Source organism: Vanessa atalanta, chromosome 19 (genome assembly GCF_905147765.1).
Source record: "Vanessa atalanta chromosome 19, ilVanAtal1.2, whole genome shotgun sequence".
Classification (NCBI taxonomy): domain Eukaryota; kingdom Metazoa; phylum Arthropoda; class Insecta; order Lepidoptera; family Nymphalidae; genus Vanessa; species Vanessa atalanta.
The window spans coordinates 3,303,587-3,315,824 of NC_061889.1; the positions used below are offsets into that span (position 1 = coordinate 3,303,587).

At 31.0% G+C, this 12,238-nt stretch overlaps 2 non-coding genes across 2 annotated transcripts; both read right to left on the reverse strand.

The window, feature by feature from the left end:
• Positions 1-27: 27 nt before the first annotated feature.
• Trnaa-ugc lies at positions 28-99 on the reverse strand. Its single transcript has one exon. It is a non-coding gene; the product is annotated as a tRNA-Ala (tRNA).
• A 1,381-nt stretch (positions 100-1,480) lies between these two features.
• Trnaa-ugc lies at positions 1,481-1,552 on the reverse strand. Its single transcript has one exon. It is a non-coding gene; the product is annotated as a tRNA-Ala (tRNA).
• Positions 1,553-12,238: the final 10,686 nt, after the last annotated feature.

Below are 12,238 nucleotides of genomic sequence, written 5' to 3' on the forward strand. Positions count from 1 at the left end.
ATACTCACAATAATAATAAAATATAAATGGAGATGCCGGGGATCGAACCCGGGGCCTTTCACATGCAAAGCGAACGCTCTACCACTGAGCTACATCCCCGATGACAGATAACGAACAGACGAACGTTAAGCACAGATAGTGTTCTGTGTTTAAATTGTTACACACATGTGCAAATAGACGCAGACGTTAAAACTTATGAATAAATTAATAAACTCGTATATAACATTTTTGTTTATGATATTAGTAGGCCACGCTAGCCTAGTGTTAGTTGACGGCAAGACATAACTTCGTAGTAAAAAGTAAAATGTATCTTAGGATTGTTGTTTTGTCATTCTAAACTAACTGTGTATCCTAATTTTTAATTGATATTGTTATATTTTTAATTTAAATATACATTATTATTAAAAAAATTATATAGAAATAAGGGACGACCAATGAAACGATGGATGGATTGTGTGAAAGACGATATGGCTAGAAATAATGTTACTTGTGAGATGGCGTCAAACAGAGAAGTATGGAAGAAGAAGACATGCTACGCCGACGACAAATAAAATTGGGATAAGGGCAGGAGAATGATGAACTTAAAGGTTTCAATAGCAAAATGGTAATAGACATTTTTTGAATATTGGTGACGAGCTACAAATGAATTGTTTGTAGGGCTTTGTGCAAGCTTGTCTGAACAGGTACCACTTAATCATCATATATTCTACTGCCAGGTATATAAACCTAGTATTGTTTTTTTCAATAAAATTAAAGCTGAATTTCATGCGAGTGGAGCCGGGGGGATGCAGCTATTGTTATGGCAGTCAAGGTCAAATTCAATTCAGTATGGAAGTGTTACACTTACTTATTAATAGTCAAAAATCTACTACCGATTCAGAAATTAGCAACTCGGACCCGAGAAGAACCGACGAAAGAAACTCAACGGGATTTTTTTTTTTATTTCTTAATAACAATAACACAAGTATTGATTTCATGTTTTCATGTACAATAATAATAAACATAATTTCGTTATTTGAAATAGCCTGGAGGCGATCATCTCATTCCCAAGGTGTGAAATCAACTAAAAAGTCATTAGTGTTGTTCTTTTAGCACTCAAACGCTCTTTAACGATTCTATTAAATTTTACAATTGAATATTTTTGGATTTTTTAATAAGAGATATACAAGGCAATATAAATAAAACAAATATAATCTTATTTATATTTTGTCACTATTAATAAACTGTATTGAATCTATATATTTTTTATTGTATTTTCAATTGTGAGTAAAATCTTCTTTCAATTTAATATGTCTGTTTGAAATCTTAATATATATATGGCTTAAATAATTCTTTACTATCGATGATAATAATATTATTTGCAAGGTAATTAGATAAATATTTTATTACTCCCTTATTCTCAAAATATCAAGAACTATTCATCGCAAATAAACTAGTAATTAAAAAACGTAAGCAGTGATCAATTTTGGTATTAAAAAATTGGAGATGCCGGGGATCGAACCCGGGGCCTTTCACATGCAAAGCGAACGCTCTACCACTGAGCTACATCCCCTGATTTTATTGCAATATAAAACATTAATCTAATGAATGAAATCTAACACTTGTATAAATAAAAAACTTTCAAACATGTACGTCGAAATGAAAAATCGCCCACGGCCAATCCCAAGTCCTTGTTCTTATGCATATTATGCGGTTGGTTGAAATGTAGGTAAAATCGAAGGCGCAAATAAGGCGACGCACAAACTCGCGGATGTCATAAAAACCGGACTTCCTTATACAAAGTTAATTTACTTAAATAATCGATAAATCTCGCGCCCAAGTCCGAAATATAACAAAATTCGTGAAAACGCAAAAAGATTGAATATATGAAGCGGTGTGGACGGACGGACCGCAAGAAATCATTATTACGGTGGAATCCATACAAATAATTGGCCCGTAAACATGTCAGGGCGGCGTCTCTACCATGTATATTACATCAGGGGTGACGGTTTGTTTCGTCAACATCATTTTATTATTAAAAAATATCAAAACTTAAAGGTCAGTGACAAATGTCGCAAGCGTATATTAAAAGGTATCTTCATAATTAATTTCATCTATTGCTAAATAAAATATATATTTTTGTTAATAGAATTATTAGTTCAAAATGTCATTAGGCGTTCATTGTTGCCACCATAATGTGTTCCTCGTAAATTTACTCTATAATCAATTAGCTACCCTACCTGGCTAGTTTCACACGGGTGCAATAACATATACAACTTTTTATTGAAAAACAAACGTAAAAAGAAAAATTCTTGTTTTCACTTGAATAGGAAAGTTTAAATACCTGGCTTTTCTCTAATATAATATGCATTTATGATGCTTATAAACCCACCTTAAATAAGTCTATTTACTTATTAATATAGTTTAAAACAAGTTTGCTTAGAGATACATTCATTAACATTTAAGTTCTGAATATATTAACTATTTTTTTTTATCTGATTAATATTTGAATGACTAACACAAAATATAAACACCAAGTAAAATCGATTTAAAAATAACCAATGATATAAAACAATTTATTTAATATATAAATTGTTATTTTCACAGCCCTGAGCGATGCCCGAATCCGTCAATGTCGTATCAATAGAGTGTGGAGGCGATTTTTTGGCGCGCACGGGTTGAAGCTGCGCCATTGTGCGCAGGCGCAACCGACTAACAATACAAGTGATATCTTCATTCCTATCTAAACTACGATATTATCTTCGATAACAAATAACCTGTACTGCGTGTCAATTGATAAATAATAATTTGTAATGTCTAACATAAATTGAATTTATTAGACAATTGAAACGGATTATTTAGTGTGTTCATTTTAATTTAAATTAGAATTATCGATTATGGAGATTAACCTAATATCTGACTGCTGGACAACGCCTCTTTAACTATTATTACAGGTCATCAAATGCGAAAGGTAAATGATCACTATATCCATCCATTGGCTTCCACATACCACTACCCCATATATACAAGATGACCATTTTCAACTTGAATGGATTGTAGTAATTCAATCACTTATCCGGATTTGAGCCACGATTAAGATCCCCGTGTTCTCATGAGTCAGAAAAATGATAAATGTATCTGAATATATTTCAACGGACATTTTAATTGTAAAAAAAATGGTTTAACTTTTTGTTAAAATAGGTCATATATATTATAAAATATATATGACATAGTTAATTATCTTAACATAATATGTAAACATATACAGATAGAACTCGTTATACTAAGTTGTTACGTGACTTATTGAAAATATATGATGAAAATATTTATAACAATAAAATGAAGGCGAATATAATAGAATATTTATAGCCATTAACGAATTCATAAGTACTTGATTTTGCTCTTTAATTTAATTGTAGTCGTTTCTAGCATTCCCGACTTTTTAATTACCATTTGCGCCAGCCATTAAACGTTAAGATTTATTAATAAATTGCTTAGTTCTTTCGTTTTTGTTTTCGCTCGGCCATTTCTTCTTTATCGCATATCGTAAAATTGAGTGATAACAATAGCCCAGTCGAGTAAGGTTGAACTTTCGATCGAAGTCTTAATGATTAGTTAGCTGCAATTAGGAGCAATTAGTGAACTTTCCATTCTATACATGTACGTATTCGTAATATGAGGAAAAACTAAATACATTAATGGAAAGTCAATCAAAGGCGGCACCTGCAGATTTATGACTTTTTTTCATTCGCAATTCCACGGTTTGTCGCTTAAATATTTTAACAATATAAATGCTGGCTCATATACGTGTGATTGCGTGGCCGTACCATAGGTTCCTTTTTGTTCCAAATACGAACGGATGCGCTTGCGCACGGCACATTTCAGCGGCCGATCAATCGATCAATACATCGATCGTTAGTTCGGCATTCCGCCGACAGGTGGCGTCATTGTCCGCCAGTAATTATAATGTAATTAATGTACGGTTTAATTAAACTCATCAGATAAGTCGCCATCATGGCTTATTGATGCTCCAATTAAAGTAATTAAAGGACCTTGTCGCGATCTTCTGATAGGTTGAAATTATAATTACGCTGGGCCGCCGATATCCTTCATAGGAGTGTCAATAAAATTGTCCAATCGACGTTTTACACTTATTAAATATTATAGCAATATTTTTTTATGCACGCTCCGCCTTCCGCACGCTTGTGGTATTCCGGTTTTATAGAAATTAAATAAAAATATATGACGCATAATTTCTCGTTCAATGTAAAATACTCACTGAATTTTTATTACATATGGGCCCAAGTATTCTTAATATCTTCGAAATTCCATCGGTTTACCAAACATTCGTATCCCGAAAAGTCAATGCCTGTTTTTAGTTCTGGCAAATATTCCTTTACGTAGACTATTTATTTAACGTGTTAAATTGCTGCATTTATTTATGCATTATTAAAAAATTTAGAAATATATCTCTAGATAGAAATGTTTGCTCAGAATTACAGAAGAATCCTTGTAGCATTCATCTCGCGAAATCATTTCAACCCACAAATTACATTTTTGTTTTGAGCCCCGGCTAAAAAAATGTTCGAACTTTTTTTCCGCTCATTATTTTACTACTTTTTTAAGCACATGTTAATGTTTTACCGCTAACTAATTACTGCAATAACAAGCCAGAGAAAATGTGGTTGGTCAGCAGGGGCAAAAGCCGCAGACGCACTTCGACGCAGGCGCACTTCTGAAAACAATCCACCAAATTATCAACTGCTTAAATTTTAATATTCGTTTTGTAATGCTGGTCCAACGCTACTTTTAATTTAAAATAAGAATGCAAAACAAAATATGAAATTATAAAATATTATTTCAATTATTGTTCACTAGTAACATTGCGGTAATAATCCCAGAAATATGTCATATAATACGTGAATCTTAACCGAATATTGTTTGTGTAAGTAATGTTTGTAAGTGTCTCGTCTTCAACGACGGAGGGAGATATTGAGGGGAAACTTTAAATACTTTAATTTACTTTATTGCATACATTACATATTAAATTAGTGCAGCTCAGACCTCTGATCTAGTGTTAATCGTGCGTCAGAAGTAAATTCCCATTACAAGTTCAATTTTAAAAGTGTTACACTTAGTTCTTAAAACTAATTTTCTTATTTTAAATTAATCCCAACCGTGATCACTTGAGTGTGTGCGTTGCTTACCCGTACGTGTGTATATACGTGTGGGTCTGTGCGTGGTTCGTACATTATTTTTGATAGGCATGGACTTTATACGTCTATGTAAAAGGTTTCATTTATTTAAAATAATTTCACGATAGTTGATAGCTTGTAACCCTCTAACTGCATTGGAGCAACGTAGTGAAATATTTACAAATCTTTCCCTCAAAGGGATAAGAGAACTTAAGCCAGGTTTGCGCAAATAATTTAACAGATATAATTACTCAGATCTGTTGTTTTTAAAAACGAAATTGTATTGGGCTTTGTGAGGGCCTGTATGTGTATGTACTGAATATAAAACAGCGCAACACAGTATATTGTATTTAAATCATAAGTGCACCGGTTTACTTGTACACTTTACTTTACTTCACTTTATACTTTATTGTAAAAGAGAAAAAAAACTTGCATATAGCCTTAATAAAAGTAGCATACTTACGACCTTATTGCTACATCGCGATCTCTTCCAGACAACCAATGGTGATACCTCATCGAATAAGAAATGGGTGGTACTGTAATAATAAATAAAATATCATTGATCTATAACTAAAGAGCCGAGATGGCCCAGTGGTTAGAACACGTGCATCTTAACCGATGATTTCGTGTTCAAACCCAGGCAGGCACCACTGAATTTTCATGTGCTTAATTTGTGTTTATAATTCATCTCGTGCTCGGCGGTGAAGGAAAACATCGTGAGGAAACCTGCATGTGTCTAATTTCAACGAAATTCTGCCACATGTGTACTCCGCCAACCCGCATTGGAGCAGCGTGGTGGAATATGCTCCAAACCTTCTCCTCAAAGGGAGAGGAGGCCTTTAGCCCAGCAGTGGGAAAATTTACAGGCTGATAATGCTAATGCTAACTAAAACTAATAAATAAATGTAATTATAAAAACACATATTATATTTTCAATATAAATAAAATTACAGGTATATAATATAAATACATAAGTATAAAGAATAAAAACGATAATACAAACATAACAAGAAAGAAAAAATAAAGAAAAATACAAAAAATAACACATTTAAAAGAAATTATTGGCGATAAAGCATTTGAGACAAAAAGTTATTTTGACAGGTCCTTGAAGTGTGTTAGTTAGTGTATTTTCAGGTATAAAGGAAATAACTAATTCGTTCCCAGGTTCGATAAAGCATTGATGATGCAAGTTATACCATACTTCTTACGCGACTCATGTCTGATGAAAGCTGTGATCACTAACCATCAAGTCCATTCAACAGACCGCCATTACAAATAAAAATATACTTTAATGACGACCATTGACCATTGATCAAAGCAACAGGATTCCGCGCTAATGACCGCGAGACCAATGACTGCGAATCTAAACAATAATTTTATTTTTAATTTTTATTAGTTGAAACTAAGATATGTATACAAAATCCAAAGATACATTCTAACATATTTTTGATTATTTAAATATTTAGAACTTGCAAGACTGTGATTTAATAACTGCACATAACGTAATCCTATTATAATTCATTAAATTTCTAATTTATAAATATAACCTTAAAATGTTATTGCAAATTGTAGACAAATGCAAAAATTATTATTAACAACTTTTTCGCATTATCTCCAGTTCGAAACTTTTTTGTTCCTAAATACTTATAATTTATTTGCCCTTCATGTCACAGTGCACCTTAATGTCAAATTTTATTACGAGTTCAGGGGCCTAGTCGTTAAGTTACAAACAGAAAAACATTTATAAGATTCCTCATTCCATAGAATACAATTGATATTGAACACGAGTTAATGTTGTCCGATATTATACATGAGGGGTTTGAAAGATAGCGTACTTACAGAACTTGGGAGATAGCATCGAAACGCCATAACATATACCATAAATGTAGACACTAAGGTTCCGCAGTGCTTAGAGTAGCGTACTATCAACTGATCTCGAAAGATAAGTATTAAATCAAACGACGCCGCTTTTTCAAACTCTATTCTTATTCATTAATGCTTTAAATAAAACGGAAAAAGGCGCTGCGAGTGGGGGGTTGACATAAACCGTCCTGCAAAAAATGAGATTCCAGATTTTAACATAAACCCTATAAAAACCGAATTGACTCGGGGTCTGCACGATGTATGGGTTCCTCTTAGGTAAGAATGATCTTTTTCTAAAGTACAGCGAAATCTTCGTATTGAGCAAACATTTTTTTGTTGAAATGATTTTTTTTTTAAACTGAAAACGAACAGATGGTTGGCGTATTTAAAGCTATGTACAAATAAGTCTTATTAAACTCACATGTTAAGTTCTACATGAGTTTATTTATCGACAGATGTATATAATTTGAGTATCTTTTACATTAAATTGTACCGAGTGACATCGCGTACGAATTTGTAAAATTTATGCACGATGAATACATACTCAAATTGTATAAAAACTTTTTTATTTTCATTTAATTTCGAATCATCCAGTTACATGAACATTACCTAAAGCGAGTTCGCTTTAATCGTTTTCAATGAAACAATCTATAACCGATACATTGCGATCGAATATAAAATCGAAAAGTACCGGCTTTTGTCAAAGCCGTCGGGTCGTGCAAAAAATACTGTAATTATTTCACTCAAAGGGTAATTTCCACTCATTGTTCTTGAGAAATACCAATTATATACAATTACTTGTATATGACAATGTTTCGTGGCATCGGCCGCGGATTCTTTCGTATCGATATAGAATCGATGTCGCAAATGTCTCGGATGCCCGGCGTGTTGGTTTCGGTGCCTTTGTTCTCGTAAAAAGTAGAACAATGAAACCTAAAGAATATTATGTAAGATAGTCGGTTCGGTGTGACAGATAGGTGTGAAAAATTTTGAAGTATTTCAAATGCATTCGCTAGTTTTTATTTGAGGGCATTTTTCAATGTCGTTATCAAAATCGTTCGGAAATCGGATTTTAAATATCGAATTTTTTACAAACATTTGATAAAATAAAAACAATAAAACATTAGATGGTTAGATTTAGACAAAAAGTAATATGTACCTAACCAAAACCTGTTGGACGAGGACTTCTATTTTACGTTCCTTCCGACTTGCGAACCGGTCGGGATAGAGCTGCCTGTCTTTCCTTAAACAGATAGATGCGTTAACAAAACAATGAAAATAACATATTAATTCCAATGTCGTATTTTTATAATACAAAACACGAGCAAAACCGTACACCAAATATGTACAATACACAATTGTTCCCTTTCATCTTTTGAAAATAATTTGTATATATTATATATACTCCGACTTTTATTTCGTTCGTATTGCATACCTATAATTATTATATTATTAAGGGTCCACAGATTATAAAAGACGCAATGAAGTATCTCTAGCCCGCATTGTTATTAAAATTACTCAATAAATAGTCGGAAATGTAAATTCGTTTGGTAAATTGTTCGAACCAGTTCAAACTGGATTATTCTTTGAAATTAATTTTGTACGAATTTAATCCTAAATACATTTTTAATTCGTATTCATAGACTATACAGAATCCTATATACTTTAATTTTATTCGTACTTGGCTGTTTTTATAAGTTTTTGCGATCTTATTAAATAATAACGATGGAGTATTTATATTATTTAAAACACGTAAGATAAACGTTTCTATCCTTTTCAAGACACTATATGTAACTAACTTTTTTAATAAATATCAATATCAAGTATACATTGTTTTTACTAAAACAATACGTAAACTTTGCATCAATTATAATTATAGTTCTCTTTTTGAATATCGACTTGAAGTTTTGAAATATTATATTAATTTACCGGAATTTGTTGTAAATTTTTTACTCACTCGCTTATGTCATGTATGAATGTGCCTTATTGTACAAGCAAAACCGCCGGCAGATGTTATCCAGGTAGTTTGTAATTTACTAAAACATTCTCCGAAACGCGCTGCGTTTAGATGTACTGCAAAAAAAACGGCTCCTAAATTATTAGTACATGTAATTAATCAGATCACGAATGATATTCTAATGCCACGACAATTAGTATTTAAAAAAGTAATTAGTGTAGAATATCGTTACTAAAATCTCATTAGCATCCACGCACATAAGGATACAAAATTAGACGCCCTAAATGTAGAGATTAATTAGCACACCATTTTTACACTGATCGTCGATTAAGTCAACAAATCGATGTTAAATTTAATACTCGTCAAAGACCGGTCAAGCCTATCCGCCGTATATGAGCAGACAATGATGAACCGAAAAGCAAAAACGTCCCTTACCTCCTTGGATTTATTATAATTACTTTGAGACGGCCGATAATGACTCTTAGGGCTGTTTTACACGTTGTTATAAATTCCTTGAAATCGTTTCGTTGTAAACTAACACTATAGAATGTTGTTTAGCTTCCTGTGGACATTAAATAATGTGTCGTGCTTTATTATGTACGATAGAATGTATAATATAAAAGTCTATATAAAATTCTATGGTCGAAAAAACCTTTGTGAATTTCTAATCGTTAAACATGGAGACTGCTCGGCTGCAAAATTGATTTCTTATAAAAATACTGTTGTTATTTTTTTTAACACAATATTCTATTAAATGATAATATATTTATAATAAAAATTATATTAAATAATAAAAAAATTGGAGCTTGTTCAAATTACTATGCGATTTATTGAATATTTATCACGCCCAGTGTGAAAATACTTATCGTTGCGTTGAGACTGAATATTTTTATACTTGTCTCCGTACCTTTTTATTGTTAATCGTATCAACGTCTCAGAACTCTGAGTATAATAGAAGTTCTAAACCTTATAAATCATTATATGGAAACTACATTCTGAACCGATGGTAGCTCTAATTTTAAATCAATACTGTAATGATATAAAATGTTATTATGAAGTTGAGTAATTTTGATTTTGAAATTTTAAAGTACAATTTATTAAATTTATTATAGAAGTTTAATTAAAGAATTAATTAAAGAATTGCTTTAATCAGGGAGATTGGCTATCGCCTTAGAGAGAGGGGATTTGACAGTCGCTCCGGGTCCTACCTGGCGCAGAGGTTGTCCATTGCCGTACAGCGTGGAAATGCAGCCTGCATTATGGGCAGCTTTGCGTCGGGTGGGAACCAGGAGAGACTATTTTAAATATGACTTTGTATAACAATTTTATATTATATTCATTTGTAATCTTAAAAACACCTACTTATCTGTTAATATGTACATCCCTATTTTAAATATTAACCTCTCATCAAAGGTCTATCATAAAATACCCTTAAATCATTATAAATACAAAATTATTATATTAAAAAAATTTCAAAATTGTAATGACCGAATTAGAAGACATGTATTGATTATAGTTTCTTACTCGTTTTAAATGGCAATATATAAATACGGTTGCCATTTCTAATATAAACTTCGCGATCAAAGGATTACATAACATGTACTCAATTTAAATTAGAAAACAATTTGTAACAAAAAAGATGAATATCTAGGAATTTTGTTAAGTTCGTCACGCCATGCGTCGTTATAGTATTTTTACTTAACAATGGACATTTTTTAAGCAAATTTTAAAGAAAACAAATATATATTGTATTACTTACACAATTATAAAATAGTTTTATTTATTTTCTGCCAATTAAGAACAACAATGCACGATGCAAATACCTATTTATAATTTACTTTAAATTTCTAGAATTGCCGTCTATTTTTAACTGCAATTATCAAATTCCATTCGACTCTACTTATAGGTTTAAATCTATTTTAACCTAACATGACTTTTTACATTACTAGGCACCCTTGTCTTCGTATACGACTGAGTGGGGACAGATGTTAGTTACGTTATATCCTTTTCTGTACAAACCGTTTGACTTGTATGCAAAATTTCATAATGATTGTTTGAGTAGTTAAACGTAACAGGCAAAAATGCAAACATATTAGAATAATATATTTCTTATAGTTTGGTATCTTTTAGTATTTATGTTTTTTTTAAGCTTAGATTGGATATTACAGGGAATTATTAAAGGTTAATAATGATATTATATTTTTATTTGTTAATAATTAGTTTATATTGTATTATTATAAAATTAATATTAAGATCAGGTTACGATTTTTATTAAATTTTAAGGGCTTAATTCGTTTTGATTTTTCTTATAATAAACGAAAAAAATCAGCTATTTCAGTTTCACGGTATAATGACTTTACTTTTTTTAACTTAATTTTCTCCTAGCCTTTAATGAAAAACAAAATCAGTAACCTCACTACTATATTATAAATGAATATATGATAATATTTATATGTATTACTAAACCACTTTTCTAAATATTACGATGTTATCTTTAAAATTTTATATTAATCTCTGATACATTGACATAGCGTAAGAATTTTTATTAAATTCTGACCATCTGATGCTACGAGTAGGTCTTTTACACCTCTGACCCATATATGCTTTTGAATATTTTGACACAGATTATAAAAAACACTTAATTTTATGATTATTAAATTATGTTTTCTTGATTTAAAAAATTAAATTTATATTAAATTAAACTGTATAAATGAATTATATAATTTCATGCACCTATTAAATATAAAAATGTCTTGTTTTGTAATTACTTATGATTAATTTATAAATGGAAACTGTTTTGGTTTAAGAATTGTTTTATATTTTTTTTATTTTATTGTAATTATTTCACTGTTTGTTTCCTGTACAATAAATAAATAAATAGATCTTTATCAAATACTTCAAACTAGACCTAAAATTCAAATTTATATTTTCCACTTCTAATTTTTTTTTTTGTATAGTGCGATCACTACTTCTTGGCGGATAAGGGTTATTGTTAGTGGCTGACATAAACCTTTAAAACAAAAAGCAGTAATACGAATTATTTGCTGTTTTAAGGTGGAATAGCTGAGCTTCTATCTACTTTCTATTTTGATGAATTTAATCATACGTACATACTTATGTAAATACATCTATCGGCTGAACAAACAATTATTATTCTATTGAACGTTCGTGTATGCTTACTTAACATATATTGTATTACTTGGTATAAAATTACTAAATGGATAATTTTCGCATAATGATCACC